Genomic DNA, 21,495 nt, shown 5'->3' on the forward strand with positions numbered 1-21,495 from the left:
TTTATAAGTTTATAGGCACAGCCTCCTTAAAACAATGTCTAATTTTTATATTAATAATAAAACTAATAGTGAAGTTTGGAAGTATAGAATGAAGCAAGACCGATCATGAATGGAGCAAGATCAATCATGGGCAGTCCGCACTATTCAAGGCATATGGGAGTGATGAAGACCAGCCAATCACAATGGTCTCTTTAGAGTGCACAGAGCGGCATGGTGTATAATTGACCACCACTTCTTTAGCACCTGAGTGGTGATGGACAAACCCAAACACTAAAGTTCAAGGTCCATACTGAACACCTACTGTTCAGGCATGAACCCCGAACCAGGACTTTTCCAGGAAGTCCGTGTTACTGTTCGGGTCCGGCACCCCGTAAAGTTCTCACACAGCGGTGCCATAAATGAATTTACCGAGGTTCAGCTATGAAATTTCTCACTGTGAGGGCTCAGCGCTGGACACTGACAGAAGCATTTACGCTCCTGTTATTGTGTACCAGCTGACAGGGAGAGCGGCCATTAATGTGACCACTCTCCAAATCATTTGAATTGTCATGGGACAGTATGAATAAGCTTCACTTTGGAAAGATGAGGAATATGGTTGCTTATTATTTTTCTTTTTTAACAGGGGACACGGGCATCTGTGGATTAGTTGTAAGGTGAGTATCTTTGTTTATTATTTTCTATTTTTACAGGGGGCAAGGGCTTCAATGGAATGGGCGTAAGGTGAGTATAACTGTAGTGATGAGTGAGTGTGCTTGTTACTCGAGTTTTCCTGAGCATGCTCGGGTATTCTCTAAGTATTTTGGGCGTGCTTGGAGATTTAGTTTGTGTTGCCGCAGCTGCATGATTTGCGGCTGCTAGACAGCCTGAATACATGTGGGGATTTCCTAGCAAAAAGGCAATCCCCACAAGTATTCAGGCTGTCTAGCAGTTGTAAAGGGGTTAAGTTAATAATGTTCATTGCTTTTATGCCTTTTTTCTTACTGGTATTGCTACATGTTACATATACTACCTCATGTATGATATGGTACTGCTACCCCTTTTGGGTATTACCATTGCTTTGTCTCAATGTTTTATTGTTCTTCTTTGCATATCATTGTGATAATGTTCGCTACATTTCATGTACAGTATAAGGAAACCATAGTGCTCTTGTTTGGACACGAGAGGGGGGCACTCTAGTATACAGAACAGTTAGTAGGTTAGTATACGGTAAAGTGTAGGAGGGGCGGCTGGGAGTTAAGGTTAGAGCAGAAGGGAAGTTAGTCAGACAGGACCAGGGTACCCGAAGTGTCCACATGGGCTATAGGCCCAGGACAGCTTGGCAGCCTCGCAACGATAAGCAGTGACAGCCCACATTATCCACGGCCACTGAGCATCATTGCAGTGGGCCAGTACAGTAGGAAGAAGATGTGGTGACTCACAGCCTGGGCGGACGCCTTCAGGGCGGGAGTTGGTTGGAGTGAGGAACAGAAGGAAGTTGAAGCTTCACAGGCAACTGTACAGACAGGACGGATGCTTTTCCAGAGGCAAATAAACCAGATGGCGGATTATTTCAAATCTGGGGTGAAACAGGCAGAAGGAATTGTCATCATGGTGAGGTTAGGCCAGGAAGAAGCTGGGAAGCAGTCTAAGACAGTCCGGACAGGTGCCATACAGAATCGTCAGGAAAGTAGGGAGTGCTGAGGAAGCAAGTGAAGTTGTTTGTGTATCTTATGTGCCAACTGTGGATATAATGTGTGAAGTCCTAAGTAAAGAAAATGTTCAAGTTATTCTGTACTGTGTCTCCATTACTGGGGGTCACCTGGAAGAAGGGTCGGTGCCGCCTGGGAAGTGCCCAGGGGGACCTGAACCTGGAGATGCAGATACGCTGAGCAGTGAATTACAGTTTTCTGTGAGGGAAGGTCGGGACACAGATGCTTCATTGTCTCTGGCCATGACTACAGTCCTGGCCTCCGCTTACACAGCCGCAAATCATGCAGCTATGGTGACACAAACTAAATCTCCGAGCATGCCCAAAATACTTGGAGAACACCCAAGCATGCTCGGAAAACTCGAGTAACAAGCACACTTGCTCATCACTATATAACTTTAGTTGTTATTTTTAAGTAAATTTGTAAAACGGTATGGGTTTTCATTTCAAATAAAGGACGTTATTCTGGGTGTTTTTTATTTATAATATGTCTATGGGGTTAGTAATAGATAGGTGTCTTACAGACGCTTCTCCATTACTAACCTGTGGGATTGATGTCATCTGACAATACAAAAGGGACATCAACCCCACAAATATTAACCCCACTTGCCACCGCCACATGGCAAATGGGAAGAGGTACATCTTTTCTGGGGTGGCTGTGGGCTGCTATTTTTAGGCTGAGGGGAGGCAATATCCATGGCCCCTTATCAGGCTGAGAATTCAAGCCCCCAGATGTTTGCTTTATCTTGGCTGGTTGTCAAAAATGAGGGTGATCCCACGCCCTTTTTTTAAGTTATTTATTTAAATTATTTAAAAAAATAGTGTGGGGACTTGTCTATTCTTGATAACCAGCCATGATAAAGCTGACAGCTGGTTATGCTAGTTATCAAAAATAGAACAGACCCCATGTCTTTTTAATTATTATTTATTTATTCATACCTCAGGCGCCGGCTGATGAATTCTCGCATCAGCGGCAGCAGGCATAGGCTGATGGGAGTAGTGCTCACATCAACCAACGCCTCTGTGACCAGAGTAAAACTTCTTACCACCAGTCACAGCTGCTGACTCAGACTGTCATCTGACAGTGTGGGATCCGCAACTCTCTGACCACCTTTAATAATCTTAGCGCCAATCAGAGGAAGGGTTTGCCATGTTGTCATTCAGATGACAGCATGGCAAACAGTGGATGATTAAGCCCTCCATTCATCTGCATGGGGTCCACATTCAGATTAGGGTACTGTTATGGTACCCGAACAAAACTTTTTTTAAATGTTCGGTCGAATTCACTGGACCCGAACATCCAGAGGTTCGACCATCACTACACCCGAGCATGTTCAGATAGCACCTTATCTGAGCACATTCGCTCATCACTAATTTCCACCTATCCAGAGTTTTCGTCAATATTTTTTATATCTATAATATAAATGGAGATGTGTCCTTGTGTCCAATGCCTCCAGTTGCACAGGAGTCGGCGCATGCCGCACTCTGTATACTCAGAGCAATGACTGAACCTGCGCCGCCCCCATGACTGAAACTGAATGCTGGTGGTGAGAATAAAGTTAATTTTCTCCCCTCAGCATTCAGCTGCATACAGGCACCGGGCAGTATAATAATGCTGTTACCCTGCAGATTAACCTCATTTCTGCAGGGTAACAGTGTTATTTCTGGTTCAATCTAGCATAGCACAAAAATTTACCAAAAAAATGCTCGCCACCCGGGCGAAGAATGGGTTGAATAGCTAGTCTTGATTATAACAATACTGTAGACTTATGTATTTTATATGTTGCAAAACTAAGACTCTCAACATGCTGTGAGAGCATGTTAGGTGCTGCAGAATGTGAGTTGCACTTGTAAGAAATTACATCAATCATACGAGACTTTCGAGACTGTTTGGTTTTAATTAAATAATTTATTTGAATTAAATTAAAATTGGATAATGATACTTGTTAAGGAAAGCATTCCATATGGTGCTTGGTTTATTAGCTTTTTTCTCCTTTAACACCTTGTAAAGAAATGACATTTCCAAGCTGTACATGGCTAACTGGGGTGTGCTTGTTGCCTCAAGGGCGCTCATGATGAGTCATTTGTCCACCTCAGAAGCCAGCTCTGAAATTACTGCAGCTGCAGAACACTTTGGAAAGCAGAAATTGTAATCACTATAATGCTTTGTGAAGTCGTGCATTAGAATTGAGCAATGTTATGCTGCTCTTTGATGAGTGGGAAAATCGGTTTTCCTGACCTACCTATAATTACAGAAGACAATTACAGCTTCATATCTGAGCCAAAAGACTCATGTGCTCTTTGTAGACTAGACACTTGCCAGTTTGGTCTCAAGTCAACTGAATATAAATAGTGCAAACTGCAGCCTCTAGCATCGGATTGGATACTAACAAGGAGTAAGAGGAAAGGTTGTGCCATGAAATGAATAATAAAAGAAAAATCGCAAAACATGTTCACTAACTAAGGGTGCCCATACACATAATATTTTTGTAATGCAGAAAAATGCACAAGGCTTACCTTGAACTGCAATTCGGTTCTCAGACCTGCGACTAGGTGCATACATAGAAATCATGTCCCCCACACACAGTATGATGAACCCAGTGTCCCCACACAAAGTTTGATTCCTCCCAATGTCCCACACACAATATGATTCCCCCAGTGTTTTCAACACAGTATGATACCCCATCAGAGTTCTCCCAAGTACAATAAGATGCCACTACAGTCCCCCGCACACACACAAGAAGATGTGCTTATATGATGTTCTCACTGTGGCTACACCACACAATATGAAGCCTCCACAGTGACAGTGGTCCCACCACACAATACGATGCCCCTGCAGTACCCATCAGAAAGTATGATACAACCTTGGTGCCCTTCACAGTATGAGGACCCGCAATTCCCCACCAAACAGTATGATGCTACCAGTGTCCCCACAAACAGAAAGATGCAACTCAAGACTCCCAACACTGTGTATTGCACCCCACATTCCCATTCCATGTATTATGACGCCCCCACAAAAGCATCACACCTACTTGTGTGTCACCTGTGTGTCTTGCTTTGCTGCTATTGAGCCATGCTCTTTTGCAGTCATGTGACCTGAGAATGTCAAGTGATCTTAAGGTCCTTATAGGTCCTTCAGTCTCTCATCAGATGGCATGGTGGAGCAGGGATCTTATTGTACCTTGCTCCACCTTTATATTCAATTGTATCTGTATCTTGAAGAATAAGTAACACCAACACCGCCCTAAAAATAAATCTAAATAATGCTCAGGGACGTACCAAGATGGAAGCATGTGAAGAATTTTCCTGAGGTGCAGCCAGCAGAGGGATGCCACTGGGCCTTCTAATTCAATCATCCAAATTATCACCCAAAAAGTGTTATTTTGCCACTCCTTGGGAGTGGGATTCAGCCATTCTAAAAACTGACTTTTAAATTGACAGCTGACTCAGACAACCTGTAGAACGTCGGCTCTCTACATTTCATTCTACTCGTGTATTTCAGGCACGAGTACAATTGGAGCTCTGACTGCCAGGGCTTCCGTAGTCAAAGCAACAACAGCAGCATGCTGAGGTCACAAATGCATCAAAGAGGAGGATGGTGATGAGATAAGGGCTCTAATGGAATTGAAGAAACAGAGTTTTATTGGCAGGAGAGGGGTAATCTTGTGAGGGGACAATATGGGGAAAATAGTGTGAGTAGGGAATAGTGTGATTGGATAGTGTGGGAAAGTGTAAGGTCCATCTGCAAGTCTGGGCTGCAGAAAGACAGCGCCCCGAGTAACCCCGATACCCTTTACCCCTATACAGGGATCTGGATTTACAGCAGAGCCCAGGAGGCGCTGTCAGAATAGGGGCAGTGCGCCAGAGCAGGACGGTCGCTAATAGAAAAGCAGGAAGGAGCCAAAAACGTAGTCAGAACCAGGCAAGCAGTGGAGGTACAGAAACGGCAGGCAGAGGCAGAGTCGAGAGTCCAGGCCAAGGTCACAAAACGGGAGGGCGGTAGAGGTGCAAAAACGACAGGCGGTAGCAGATTCGAATATCCAGGCCAAGGTCACATACCGGGAGAATAGCAGAAGTACAGAATCAGCAGGCAGAAGAGAGGTCAGGGATCCAAGTCAAGGTCAGCGTCAGCGTCAGTAGTCAGGAGAAAGGCAAAGGTACGAAAACGGTAGGCAATAGAATAGTCAGAAATCCAGGCTGAGGTCAGAGTAAACTATAGTAAATCACAAAGTAGCACGCAGGGGAACCAAGAATATATCCAGCGGCTTGCAAGCCCAGTCCCAAGGTATTTGAGGGATCAGGTCATCCCTCACAGGCTCCCGGGCTGATGATGTCATCAGGACCGCCCCCAGGACCAGACCTGATGATGATGCACCAACCCCTTCTTGACTGACAGAGGAGTGGAGTCTGCGTCCACTAGACGCCTGCGCAGAAGCCCTTTCACTGTTGCCGCCATCACTCGGGCGCGAGCCACGGCACCTCCCAGTGGCCGAGGCAGGAACAGCAGGCCCCGAGTTCGACGGTGATGTGTCAGACTGGCGCCTCCTGGTGGCCGAGGCCTGGACAGCAGGCCCCGAGCCTGAGGGCGGCGTGACCGTCCGTCGCCTCCTAGTGGCTGAGGGCGGAACAGCAGGCCCTGAGTCTGACGGCGACGTGACAGAAAGACAGTGAGGAGATGTTATGGCAAAAGGACAGTGGGATAGGGCAGTATGGGGGGAGTGTGAGAGGACTGTATGGGGCAGAAAGTGAGGCGACAGTAGGGAATAAAAATCTGTGAGGGGACATTATGAGGTGAGTGTGAAGGGCCAGTATGGAGGAAAGTGTAAGTGGGCATTATGGGGGTGGACCATGACGGGACATGCTGGAAATATAAGGCCCATAACATACAAATGTATATGGGGTGACCTGACATTGCAATTGACTGCTGTATTAAGCTTGGCGATATATTCCTGTAGTGGTATAGTTGATAGTGATGTATTCCTGAACTGTTGCTGGTTGTGATTATGTATTTCTGTACTAATAGTGCATTTAGTGATGTATTCCTGTACTAATGGTGATTCTGGTGATGTCGTAGGGGAAGTGGACTGACGTACGGACCTGTCTGCAGTGGGAAGGTAAAGGTATAGTGTGCTTTAGGTGAACTGTTGCATTTATAGATGGGAGACAGCTGGAGATAGGAGAGATGGGTGTAGTACTGCAGTTAGGCCATAAGATGGGAGTAGAGAGTTGTGAGCAGAGGACTTAACATCAGCTTATGGCTACGAAAACATACAGTCATGGGGGCGGGGTTACAGGAACTCTAGAGGGGAATTCCCAGTGAGAGAAGGGATATAAGAGGGGAGAGAGATTTCCAGAATGGTCAGTCCAGAGAGGGGAGCTCAGAAGAGAAGACTAAAGGAAGAGACAGGAGAAGCTCCAGGAAGGACTGTTGAGGAAGACGGTCAGGGGGGTGACCCTGACAGGAGAACCACAGACAGAGAGCCTGGGGGTACCACAAGAAGGACGGACTCGGGCAGGTGAAGCGCTGTGGTAGTAGGCCTAAGGCAGCAACAGTGAAAGAGCCGTGAGGGACGTCATAGAGGAGAGGAGGCAAGTGAAAGTACCCGGCCTATGTGCGGAGTCGAGCAGCTGCTGTGTGGTGTTGCGGAGTTTATCGTGCAGCTGCTGGGTGGTGCTGCGGGTCGTGAGAGTACGACCAATAAAGAAGACCTGTTGGACGCACCTTTGACTCTGTCTCAAGTCTGTTTGCAGCGAAGAAAAGGGTCACCCCCCAGTCAGCTCACGTACCTACAATGTATCCATGTACTGTTAGTGGTTATGGTGATGTATTTCTGTTCTGTTGGTAGTTCTGATTATGTAATCATAAATAGTTGCTGGTTTAAATTCTGTACACATGTAGAAATCCATAAATTGTCAGATTAGGTGATACATGCCTATGTTAGTAAAGTATTGTGCTATCTGTCAAGTTAAGGATTACTAAATCTCATTTATGTTAAAAGCATTAATAATAAAATTAAACACTGCAGCATATCAAATCCTAACAGAGTGTAATATACTCACTGTCGGAATTCGGCTCTATTTGCCAGTTTCAACAGTCACCACATGACCACTCATGTACGATTTTCATACGTGCAGTCACGTGTTGTTGACCTTCTCTTCCTGCTTCTCTCAGTGATGTAGACGCTGTAGTTTTTCACCGAACATTGAGAGGATCAGGAAGAGAAGCTAATCCGCAAATGACAAAGTCTGCATATCACATGATGACTAAGCAAACATTTTAAACTATGCGCCAAACTAACTTTTTGTCCTGGGTGTAGGAAAACCTTAATTTGTCTCTGCTCAAGTAATGGCATATTGATATTTAGCACATGAAATACCACCATTCAGTGCCAGAATAATAACATTTATGAATACGGGTAGGGCATGCAATATTTTGATTATTAGCTTTTAAATTGCATAGAAAAATGATGCATATGGTGCTCAGAAAGTTCACTATAGAATCCAAATAAATACTGGATAGAGTACTAAAATAAATAGTCCATAGGCCTCTTTCAGAAATCAGTGATTTTTCTCATGGAGGAGGAAAACGAGCTGATTTTCATAAGTTAGCTTGATCACATTTTTATCAGTGTTTGGTCAGTGTGTCAATTATTACCACCAGTGTTCCATCAGTGATTCCTTGTATGCAAGAAAAATCTTCTCCTTTTCCTTGCAATGATAAAAATGTATAGCATACAGATTGCACAATGTGTGCAGGCTGTGATTTTCATGAACCCATAGACTTCTATGCGATTTTCATCCATGACACACGAGTAAGTATGGGCGTATGAACATGCACATAGGCTTAATGAGTACGTGTTCTATTAGACAGAGAAAAAGATGTAGAATGTAAGTCCGCAAGGACAGGGTCCTCTCCCCTCTGCACCTGTCTGTCATTGTAAATTTGTTTACTGTTAACGATATCTATAACTTTGTATGTAACCCCCCCCTTCTCATGTACAGCACCATGGAATTAATGGCGCTATATAAATAAATAATAATAATAATATATAAAACATGTGAAAAATGGATGTCTGAATGAAGCATTATAGTGCCAAAATAATTAGTATATGATGGGCCCTACATTACTTGGATAAATAGTAATTGCAGTGCCTAGATTAATATATGTAATATTACACCTAATCAGAATTTTGTGGAGCCCAAATTATACATTATGCACCACCCAAGATACAAGAAAGTGACACACGTAGCCAGTTAGGCCTCTTCCACATGTCCCATTTTCTTGCACAAAGTGATCAATATAAACACATACCCACTATACAGTAATTTATGGGGCTGTTAGATTTTTTTCAGACTGTCCACAAAAAAATGAAGACATGTCTATGACCACTCAGCGCTAATTAGGAAAGTCTGTCCACTTGTACAGGGGTGAACTATTCTTAACTATGCCAGACATACTATTCCTTCGTTCAGTATGTCAAGGGATATGAGCCATTGTTTCATGTGAGACTGTCCTATGCCCCTTTTAGTATGCTAATTTGCGGAATGCCTGCTGATTACGGATTGCATCAACCCCCTGCAGTGTACTAGCCTGCATCATTTGGAGGACAATTATGCAGTCTAATTGAAATAGGGAACAATGAGTGAACAGTCATGATTATCTCCCCCCAATCCTGTGAGACACAATGCCCTGAAAAAGAGCCTGGTCCTGTCACTGATCTCATTCTACTGGACTTCAGCCTAGCGAACATGGTTCCAGCTGATGAAATACAGATCTGCTCCACTGCCCAACATTCAGCCCACAAATTTGTCTGGATAACCAAGGTTGGGACAATCCAGTGACCTGGCCAGATACCTTGCTGTACTCAGTCAACTTCCTAAGTTTGCCGCTACCTCCTCTCAGAGGGTGTCCTCCAAAAGTGGGGTGCTGCTGGTTGGGGTAGTTGACCCTGGATGCCCTGAAATCACTGAAGCTCTACTCTCTGGCGAGCCAGTGGAAGGGTAAGACTTGTCTCTTACACCATCTTGTGTCCTGCTGGGAATGTAATATATGCTCTTAACTAGAGTTGAGCGACTTTTGTTTTTTTAGGGTCGAGTTTCGTTTCGTGAAACCCGACTTTTCCAAAAGTCGGGTCGAGCAAGATCGGCCGATTATAGGGAAAAGTCGGGGTCGTCCCGAAACACGAAACCCAATGTAAGTCAATGGGGAATAAAAGTCGGCAGTGAGAGGAGGACAGGAAACACACCTACAGTGCTCATTTGAATGCCAAAAGCATCAATTCTTCTTACTTAAGCTGGTCAACCTTAATTAACTTCATAATACAAGTTACGCACTGAAAAATGGGGGTTATTTGGCTAAAGTTGTCGGGGGGTAGGGCTGGCTCCAGGTTTTCATGTGCCCTGGGCGAAAGAGCGCCCCTTTAACACATACCACAACTCATCATGCTCCGATACGGCAGAGAAATAGCGGTATAGTACAATGAAAAATACTTCACTTTTTACATCTCATGACGAGGCCCATCTATTTCTCCATACAGAATCATTGGTCCTATATAATGTTTGAAACAGTATATGATGAGCTCCACATAATGCTACAGTATATGTTGGTCCCCATGGATGAAGCTCCACTGTCTTATGGGCCCAAATAATGCTCCAAACATAATGGGCCCCATTTCTAATGCTCTAGTGTATAATGGGCCCTGTAAATGCTGCTCCAGTGTCTGATGTACACCTTTGGAATGTTCCAGTGTATGGTGGGCCCCATCTATCATTCTCCAGAGTATAGTGCTCCCCAAAAATTGCTATCCCAACATTGAAAACAATCAAATAAGTCTCCTCGCTAGGGAATCCCTGTACTAGTCTGGACTCCTCGTCATCCCCATCTTCCATCTCACTGCACAGTATTTCAACCTTGCAAGTGCTGTGATCCTGAGCAAGCAGGGGGGGCCCACTCATTGGCGACGGCACTGGCACAGGGCCCCTGATAGTATGGTGGTGTGTCTGATGGCGGGTGGGCCGAACCTGCACTTTCCTCTGCAGCTTCCTCTTTGTCACCGTGTAAGATGGAACTGTATATGGGAAGGGTAACCTGAGTTTCATCAGGGTCAGATTTAGGCCGTGTAGCGTGCGAGGGGAATGTAGTGGTCTGGGTCAATGTACCAGCAGATTCATCGAGCAGTGGCTGGGCATCAGTGCACTTGTGTCGCCCCCAGGAGTACGGTCGCCACAGTGGCATTACCTTCCTCCTAGGGAGTGTGATGTCATGCTTGGGAGCAACGAAGGATCTCTCTAGAAGGTTAACTGATTGGGCGGCGTTATTCCCACGAGTCATGACCCCCCAAACAGCGTTCATGAAGGCAAAGTGTTTGTTTTACGTGGGCAGTATGGTTGCAAAGCTGAACCTTAAAGGAATGTCCAGAAGGGCACCACCAGGAGTGGAGCCAACGGTTAAATTCGACTCCACCTGGGAAACCTCAACCATGCCAGCTACAGAACAGATGCACACATTGCAAGCTTAATTCCGTTAATGAACGAGACTCCGTCATGCCCCGCGGTCCGAGTCTGGCTTACTAGAGGGACACGTGAGGCTCTGGCACATGAGATTGGCCAATAACTGGTGTGTCATGCCCTTACATGTCCGTGGCTGCATGTGCGCTACACTGAAAAGGCCAGCGTTTGTCGCTTACAGGTGCAGATAACCCGCTGAAGAACGTTAGTGATAGGGATCACTGATTACAATTATTACCCGCGAACGATGATTTCCCAGTAAGTGCAGGTCAACCGCAGTTCCGGAATTAGGCCTAACCGTCATTCCTGAAAAAATGAAAAACTTACGTGTGCAAACCACAGGTGCTGTAGCTTGCTTAACAGCTCGCCAGCCGTTTTCACGCACAGTATGGATTACACGTGATTGCACAAAGGTGAGAAAGGGTACCGTATCCCCGGATAACATGTATGGATAGCGTACACATTCAAAAGATATGTCTATACATCAGGAGGCAGGCTCAGACGGTGTTAGGCCCAGTATGGCTTGCACGTGATTGCACAAAGGTGAGAAAGGGTACCGTATCCCAGGATAACATGTATGGATAGCGTACACATTCAAAATATATGTCTATACATCAGGAGGCAGGCTCAGACAGTGTTAGGCCCAGTATGGCTTGCACGTGATTGCACAAAGGTGAGAAAGGGTACCGTATCCCAGGATAACATGTATGGATAGCGTACACATTCAAAATATATGTCTATACATCAGGAGGCAGGCTCAGACGGTGTTAGGCCCAGTATGGCTTGCACGTGATTGCACAAAGGTGAGAAAGGGTACCGTATCCCCGGATAACATGTATGGATAGCGTACACATTCAAAAGATATGTCTATACATCAGGAGGCAGGCTCAGACGGTGTTAGGCCCAGTATGGCTTGCACGTGATTGCACAAAGGTAAGAAAGGGTACCGCATCCCAGGATAACATGTATGGATAGCGTACACATTCAAAATATATGTCTATACATCAGGAGGCAGGCTCAGACGGTTTTAGGCACAGTATGGATTTGACGGCCCAGACTACACAGCGGAGGAGCAGGGAGAGGTAAAGATTGCAAATGCTGGGGCCCTGCCCAAGCAAGGGGGACCCACTCGTGGGCGTCGCTACTGGCACTGGGCCCCTCATAGTACGGCGGTGTGTCTGATGGCGGGTGTGCACCACCACCGTCAGAGACACTTGATTGCACTATGAGGGACCCTGTGCCAGTGCCCGCGCCCAAGAGTCGGCCTACCCACCTGTCCAGGGCAACGGCACTCGCACGGTGTCGTGCGCTAGGTGGTGACCCCGGCCATGGGGGGGAGGCAGCAAAGTTAGGGAGTTTTAGAATAGAAAGTGGCATATGTTGATGTTGGACATTCAGCTGATGCAAAAGGCAAAATAGGTCAAGTCCCAGGAAGAGGTGGACCAAAGCAAGCCATTTTTCTGTCACCCTATGTGTCATCAGGGGAAGGTGGGACAAACTCCTTGGAAACCCATGCATGGTTCATTTTAATGAAGGTTAGATCATCCACATTTTGGGTTGACAGACGGGTCCTTTTTTCTGTCAGGATTGATCCAGCTGCACTGAAGACTCTTTCCGATAGCACACTTGCAGCTGGGCAAGCGAGCTACATATTGTGCCAATTCAGGCCAGGTGTCCAGTTTAGCGGCCCAGTAGTCAAAGGGGAATGACCTGTGTGGGAGAACATCGATATGGGAGGAAAAGTAGTTTGTAACCATAGTTGACAACTGCTGTCTCTTGTCACTTTCCATCGATGCTGTATTACCAGTTGTGTGAGCGGTACTTGAAAAATCAGTCCACAACATTGTCATGAAACCCCTGTCTCCAACGCCACTTCTGCTGTGTGCACCATGAACACCTCTGCCAAGCTGCCCCCGGCCCGTACGGCTCGTGTGAGAACCATCACCGCTGCTGTGTGCTGGGAATGCCTCAAGCAACCGATTTACCAGAGTTGCTTGTTTATTAGCCAATATTAGGTCAAGGTTCTCCTGTGGCATGATGTTTTGTAATTTGCCTTTATAGCGTGGATCCAGGATGCTGGCCAACCAGTAGTCGTCATCGTTCATCATTTTGGCAATGCGGGGGTCCCTTTTTAGGATCCGCAAGGCATAATCTGACATGTGGGCCAATGTTCCCGGTGTCAAAGATGCACTGCGAGTGCTGGTTGGAGGAGCACTTTCTGGCAAATCCACATCGCTCCAGTCACGCACAAACCCTGTACCAGACCTTGCCACGCCAACATTTTCACTTGCCCCACGAGATGCATCCTCCTCCCCTAAGTAATCATCCCCATCATCATCCTCCTCCTCCTCTTCTTCCTCCAACTCGTCCAGGAGAGGCCCCTGAGCAGACAATGGCTGAATGTCATCAAGGATTCCCTCCATCTCTTCCTCCTCGTCAACATTGGCTGCAGACGCCTGCTCCTTAAGGTGCGTCAAAGTTTGCATGAGCAGACGCATAAGTGGGATGCTCATGCTTAGGATGGCGTCGTCTGCGCTTACCAGCCGTGTGCATTCCTCAAAACACTGAAGGACTTTACAGAGGTCTTTCAGCTTCGACCACTGCACACCTGTCAACTCCATGTCTGCTCTCAAAGTGCCTGGCCGTGTATCCTCCCACAAATGCATTATGGCCTGCCTCTGCTCGCACAGCCGCTCCACCATGTGCAGGGTGGAGTTCCACCTTGTTGCAATGTCGATAATGAGGCAGTGATTGGGAAGGTGGAGCAATCGCTGCAGCTTCTGCATACGAACGGAGTGTACAGGCGACCGGCGGATGTGCGCGCACAGTCTTCGCACCTTATGGAGCAGGGCTGTTAACTCCGGATAATTATTGAGGAAGCACTGCACCACCAGGTTCAAGGTGTGAGCCAAGCAAGGTATGTGGCTGAGTTTTGAAAGGGCTATGGCTGCCACAAAATTACGGCCGTTATCACTATCTACCTTGCCTGCCTCAAGATGTACACTGCCCAGCCATGACTCAGTTTGTCGCTTCAAGTACTCGGCCAGCACCTCGGCGGTGTGTCTGTCGCCCAAACACATCATCTGCAACACAGCCTGCTGACGCTTTCCACTAGCTGCTCGATAGGGGGACACCTCGTGTGCAACAATGGCAGCTGCAGATGGAGTGCTCGTACGACTGCGCTCTGTGGACGAGCTTTCGCTTCTGGAGGAGGAGGAGGGTGGAACGCCTACAGCCAACTGTTTCCTATACCGTGGGCTAGGCAGCACTGTCCCACCACCGCTGTCCCCTGTGGACCATGCATCCACCACATTAACCCAGTGCGCAGTGATGGACATGTAACGGCCCTGGCCATGCCGACTGGACCATGCATCAGTTGTGAGGTGCACCTTTCCACTCACTGACTGAGTGCATGGACAATGCGGTCTTTCACATGATGGTGGAGGGCTGGGATGGCTTTGTGAGAGAAGAAGTGGCGACTGGGTAGGTCATAGCGTGGTACTGCATAGGCCATGAGTTCGCGGAAAGCTGCGCTTTCCACCAACCGATAGGGCATCATCTCAAACGAGATTAGTTTGGCAATGTGGGCGTTCAAACCCAGTGTACGCGGATGAGAGACTGAGTACTTTCTTGACCTACTCATAGTGTCTGGGAGGGTGAGCTGGACTTGAGAGCTGCATATGGTGGAAGTAGCGGTGGACAGGGCGGACTGAGAGAGGGTTGATGATGGTGATGGAGTTGGTGTTCTTTCTGATGGCCTAGATTCAGTATTTCGTTGATATAACAGTGGGATTCCCTGACTGCTGTGGCCTTGCAACGACACCTCAACATTTGCTGCTGTGCTAACCGGTGGGCTTACAGTGGGGGAAACAATGTAGCATTGCTGACTACCTTCTTTGTGATCAGTTGCACATGTGGCACTTGAGGTTTGGTGTTGTGTCCACGCTTGCAAGTGCATGCTGGTTAAATGTCTAAGCATGCAACTGGTATTCAAATTTTTCAGATTTTTCCCTCGGCTAAAGGTCTTTGCGCACTTCTTACAGATTACCTTGGCCTGATCATGAGGATTTTGTTCAAAAAAGTGCCACACTGCACTCTTCCTACTTTGGCAGACATTTTGCGGCCTAGCACGATGTGATGTTTTGACCCTCTGGACAAGCTGTCCAGCAACTCTTTTGATTTTTGGAACCTGTCTTTGGAGTGCTCCGGGCCTGCCAGATAACAGCTGTCGCGATGTTGATGTCTGCTGTGGATGCTCCTCATCTGAGCTTTTGGAAGCAGCACCCTCTTCCCCCAATGGATGCCAATCTGGGTCAACAACTGGGTCATCCATCACCTCCTCTTCAATGTCTTGTGCACCTTCCTCTGTATCACCGTGTATGGTGGTATAGTGTGCGGGAAGGGGCACCTGAGTCTCATCAGGGTCAGAATCTGGCTCTGTACACTGCGAGGACAATGTAGTGCTCTGAGTGAATGTACCAGCAGAATCATCTATCAGCGGCTGTGCATCAGTGCACTCCATGTCAGATTCATCTTGGCCTGGGTAATTCACCATTTCACTTGATAATCCAGGCATGGTATGTGAAAACAGCTCCATGGAGTAATCAGTAGTATGGCCTGCGTCATCCTTCAATCTTGGTTGTGGTGAAGGACACAAGGAAAGGTGTGGTTCATGAACATGAGCCTCCAATGACGACTCAGTGCTTTTACTTTTTACAACTTCAGAAGAGGAGGCGATGGAGCTGGAGGCTGAGTCAGCAATGTAAGACAAAACTTTTTCCTGATGCTCTGGCGTTAAAAGCGGTTTGCCAACTCCTAGAAAACTAAGCCTTCGAAGCCTTATGGAGCCAGACGATGACGCAGGCTCAACACCTCCTGCATTCGGTCCTATTTTGCTTTTGCCACTACCATCAGATCCACCACCAACACCATCATTACCAGCTGCCAACCCCTGCCCAATTCCATGGCCTCTTCCACCAGCCTTCCTCATTTTTGGTAGAAATGTAGACAAAATCCTACAAACTATATAGTAATTTTCTGCAGACACTTGTGGACACTGGACACTTGGATTGTGTGAGGCCCACTGAATATCAGAGCGCTATGTCACAGGCTCGATGCAACAGGTGTGAAAAAAGTGACTACAGGATAAGGGAGATTTTGAATTTCTGCAGACACTTGTGGACACTGGACACTTGGATTGTGTGAGGCCCACTGCATATCAGAGCGCTATGTCACAGGCTCGATGCAACAGGTGTGAAAAAAGTGACTACAGGATAAGGGAGATTTTGAATTTCTGCAGACACTTGTGGACACTGGACACTTGGATTGTGTGAGGCCCACTGAATATCAGAGCGCTATGTCACAGGCTCGATGCAACAGGTGTGAAAAAAGTGACTACAGGATAAGGGAGATTTTGAATTTCTGCAGACACTTGTGGACACTGGACACTTGGATTGTGTGAGGCCCACTGAATATCAGAGCGCTATGTCACAGGCTCGATGCAGCAGGTGTGAAAAAAGTGACTACAGGATAAGGGAGATTTTGAATTTCTGCAGACACTTGTGGACACTGGACACTTGGATTGTGTGAGGCCCACTGAATATCAGAGCGTTATGTCACAGGCTCGATGCAGCAGGTGTGAAAAAGGGACTACAGGATAAGGGAGATTTTGAATTTCTGCAGACACTTGTGGACACTGGACACTTTTGGATTGTGCGAGGCCCACTGATTATCAGAGCGCTATGTCACAGGCTCGATGGCACAGGTGTGAAAAAAGTGACTACAGGATAAGGGAGATTTTGAATTTCTGCAGACACTTGTGGACACTGGACACTTTTGGATTGTGTGAGGCCCACTGAATATCAGAGCGCTATGTCACAGGCTCGATGGCACAAATGTGAAAAAAGTGACTACAGGATAAGGGAGATTTTGAATTTCTGCAGACACTTGTGGACACTGGACACTTTTGGATTGTGTGAGGCCCACTGAATATCAGAGCGCTATGTCACAGGCCCGATGGCACAGGTGTGAAAAAAGTGACTACAGGATAAGGGAGATTTTGAATTTCTGCAGACACTTGTGGACACTGGACACTTTTGGATTGTGTGAGGCCCACTGAATATCAGAGCGCTATGTCACAGGCTCGATGGCACAGGTGTGAAAAAAGTGACTACAGGATAAGGGAGATTTTGAATTTCTGCAGACACTTGTGGACACTGGACACTTTTGGATTGTGTGAGGCCCACTGAATATCAGAGCGCTATGTCACAGGCTCGATGGCACAGGTGTGAAAAAAGTGAATTGTAGAATTGAGCAGAATAGGAATCTCCCTAGAGTGTAGGTCTGTAAGAACGGAACAAGTCCTCCACTTATCATTCCACAGTGACACACAGATAGCTTCACTGTGGCTGTGATAACAGCCGTTACACGGTACTGTGTGAGGAGCGTACACCGCTGTATGGTGTGAATAAATGCACGCTCAGTACCTCAGCAGGACAAAAAAAAAAATTGGGATTGCTTTTAAAAAAGCAGTTTGCAGAGCAGTGGGGAAACAGCAATGCAGCTGTCAGGAAGCCTTAGAAGGCAGCCTAACAACCAACACCGCTGATCCACCACAATATAGCCTCCCCTTGCACTGCACACAGAGTGACTGGTGTGTTGCACAGGCAAAATCGCTAGCAGCAGAAGCAGCTTTTTTTTCTTCTTCCCTGCCTAACGCTCTCCCTACAGAATCAGCAACCTCTCCCTATGCTAAGATCGGCAGAAGTAAGATGGCGGTCGGCGTGCACGCCCTTTTATAACCCCTGTGACGCCCACCAAAGCAAGCCAATCACTTGCATGCCCTTCTGAAAGATGGTGGTGACCCCTGCCTATGTCATCACGTTGCCCACAGTGTCCGTGGATCCTGATTGGCTGAAAAAGAGCGCAAAACAAACTTTTGAAACGCGACTTTGGCACGTAAGTCGCCAACCTCGTGGCCGACTTCATCCTAGGGTCGGGTTTCGTTTCATGAAACCCGACTTTGCCAAAAGTCGGCGACTTTTGAAATTTTTCGACCCGTTTCGCTCAACTCTACTCTTAACTAATAACCCAATAAAGTAGTCTTACCGGAGTGTGGTACCTCCACCCTGTCTTGTCTGAGTAGTGTTCTGCCAAAGGAGAAGTACAGACATTCAGTGGGTTGAGCAACCGCCGTGCGGTCTTTCTCATGACAGCCAGGCCAGCATACAAAAGCATTCCCCTTTTTCAATGACAGATTGATAAGAAAGTCTAGGCCTAGGAAACCTTATTCTTTTTTTTGCATAATGATGAGAATCTGATCCAAAATGCAAATTAAACTGGACAGTATTTCACTTAAACAGAATAAAACCAATGTGTGACACCAACTTAGTTATGCAGTGCTATGAATAGCACTTACAGGGCAAGTTGGGCAGAATCTTCTGGATGAAGAAAACAATAATGGTCTTAGAATGTGTCATGTACAATTTACTATAAGAAAAAACAGGATTTAGTAAGAAAGAACAGGGCATCACATGTCAGTCTGTAACCGATAACTGCTGAATTATGGAATGAAAGTGAAGTTTTCCTGTAAATGGTAGGTTACTGAGGGAAATGAAATAATCATTCTGAGTAGGTGCCAGGTAGTATGGAAGCCATAAGTCAGAAGCCATTTTTCATCTTCCAAGCAATAAGGATAACCCTAATGTAACTGAGAAGGAAAGCTGTATGGCCAAAGCTACGACCTATATAATGAGACTAGAGATCTTGCCCACTTCATCATTACTCTCTTTGCAATAGGTCAGTTCAATCTTGACTCCATTCTCAACCACTTTTTATCAGTTAAAAATGAGGAAACAGAGTCCTTAAATGCCAAAAAATTGGAAAATGTTATTAAATAAATAACAAAGAATTCCATTTACATAGAAAAAATATAACAATGTCATTACTCAATTCATATAGATACAGTATATTACATAGGTTACATTGTCGTAAATATGTGACTAAATCCAAGAGTGTAAACAACAGCCGAGGACTCAGATGGGGATATATCTAATGATGTCAAAACCAAGAGAAAAAAAAGGGGGGAGACACTGTTATAAAATCTCTGTCTATATGTATACCCCTATATTAAGTGCATGTGCCTTTAAATATAGTGAGCTTGCATATGATGCATCAATGTTGGCATAAAATAAAGTACACTAAATATAACCATCACTATATTGCTTCCTGTTTTAAGCCATTTTCAAACCAAACATCATATTAATAAGAAGGGAATTAATTACCCATAATTGTGTTCAATCCCGCCTGGACCTCAGCCACATACCCCGATGCGCATTTCGCGTTCAATAGTTCCCGCTTCCTCAGGGTGAGTCGCCATTCACATGAGTATAATGATTTAGTGGTATTTTTTTAGCGCTTTTTATCAGTGTTCTGCTACTGATGCTCATTATATTGAACAGACATTGCCAAGCAGTAGCTGTAATGTGATACATCATCAAAAGCAAGACGAGGTTAAGAGCTCAAAGAATATGACGTCACTGCAGCTAATTAATAAGCAGAAAGGAAAATGTTGAGAGACAAGGAAAGGTGGAAAGATGAAACTAGAGTAAAATTTGTGTTTTGCTTAATTTCTTTAAACAGGTTGTCTACTACATGTAAACGGTTGATTGGCAGGGATGCTCGGTGTTGGACCCTGACCAATCAGACTTAAAGATAGGTTATCAATGATAAAGTAGTGCACAACCTTAAGTAATATATTTTAAAGGACAATTTACATAGTTACATAATTATTTAGTTATATAGTTAATTCAGTTGAAAAAAGAAAAATGTCCATCAAGTTCAAAATAGGGATGGGAACGGATTTGAGATGGGCTGACCCCTGGATGTTCGGGTCCGGCGGGGTTGGCCGAACAGTTAACAAAAGTTTAGGTTCAGATAGCAGAACAGTACCCGAACCCGAACCTGGACCCCATTCACTTGAATGGGGGCCCAAACAAACTGTCATGTGCATGATAGCGCGGCAAACACTGCTTCTGATCGGCATTAAAATCATTACCACCTGTCAGACAGACGCAGTTCTCATGCTGTCAAATGACAGTGTGACCCTGCAGCTGTGATCGGATATATACAGTTTATCTCCAGTCTCTGGTGTGGGCTGATGGGGCTACTGCTTCCATCAGACTACGCCTGCTGCCACTAATGGAAGTATTCATAAGCCAGCACCTGTGCTCTAAATAAATAATTTAAAAAAAATGGCTTGGGTTCCCCTATATTTTTGATAACTAGCCAGACAAAACTCACAGCTGGGGCCTGTATCCCTCAGCTACCAGCGTTAGCAAGGCTGATTATCAAGAATATAGGGGTCCCCACGCCGTTTTTTAAATTATTTAAATAAATAATTTTACAAAACGGTGTGGGGTCCCACCCATTTTTGTCATTTTTGTCAACCAGCCTTGTTAAAGCAGACGGTAGAGGGCTGGTAGCCTCAGACTGGTAAGGGGCAACAATGGATATTGACCCCCCAACCTAAATATAGCAGCCCTCAGCCACCCAGAAAAGAACATCTATTAGATGGGCCAATTCTGGCGCTTTGCTTGGCTCTTTCCACTTCCTACTAACTCCCATTCCATTGAATCCCTCGTCTCCTGTATTAAAACAAAAATAAAAGAAACAACAATATCCCTCACCTGTCCGTCATTCTAAACACACCGTAATCCATGTCTGGGGATTACTGGTTTTCAACTTGGACGGTGCCAAGATGCAGCTGTCCAGACTGAGAACCACTGGGAGAATGAGCTGCTGTGAGCACAGCATCAGTGAGCAGAGGTGACCTCAACAAGGTTGAGGCGAGTTCACCGCAATTCAATTTCACCGCAATAATATTCTCCCTGTGAACTGCGGCGAACTCACCTCTCACCGAAGGGAGGCCACTGCATTTCGCCCAGCTGGGAATTTAGCCTCAGTAACCGGAGGTAACCTCGATGAGGTCACTGTTTCTCATTGATGCTGCACTTGCAGCAGCTCATTCATCAGTGGTTTTCAGCCTGGACAGTCGCATCTTGGCACCGTCCAGGTTGAAAACTATTTAAGCCCAAACATGGATTACAGCATGGGACAGAACGACAGACCGGTGAAGGATATTGTTGTTTTTTTTTTTTTGTTTTCTTACAGGAGACGAGGGATTCCATGGAATGGGCATTAGGTGAGTATAACTGTTATGAATGAGTCACCGTAGGAGGCAAAAACAGAAATACTAGCTAAGTCCAGAAAACCAGAGAAGTTGGCAGCTATCGGATTGCAGA

This window comes from Dendrobates tinctorius, unplaced genomic scaffold, assembly GCF_039654945.1.
Source record: "Dendrobates tinctorius isolate UK_male_01 unplaced genomic scaffold, ASM3965494v1 ptg000016l, whole genome shotgun sequence".
Lineage (NCBI taxonomy): Eukaryota > Metazoa > Chordata > Amphibia > Anura > Dendrobatidae > Dendrobates > Dendrobates tinctorius.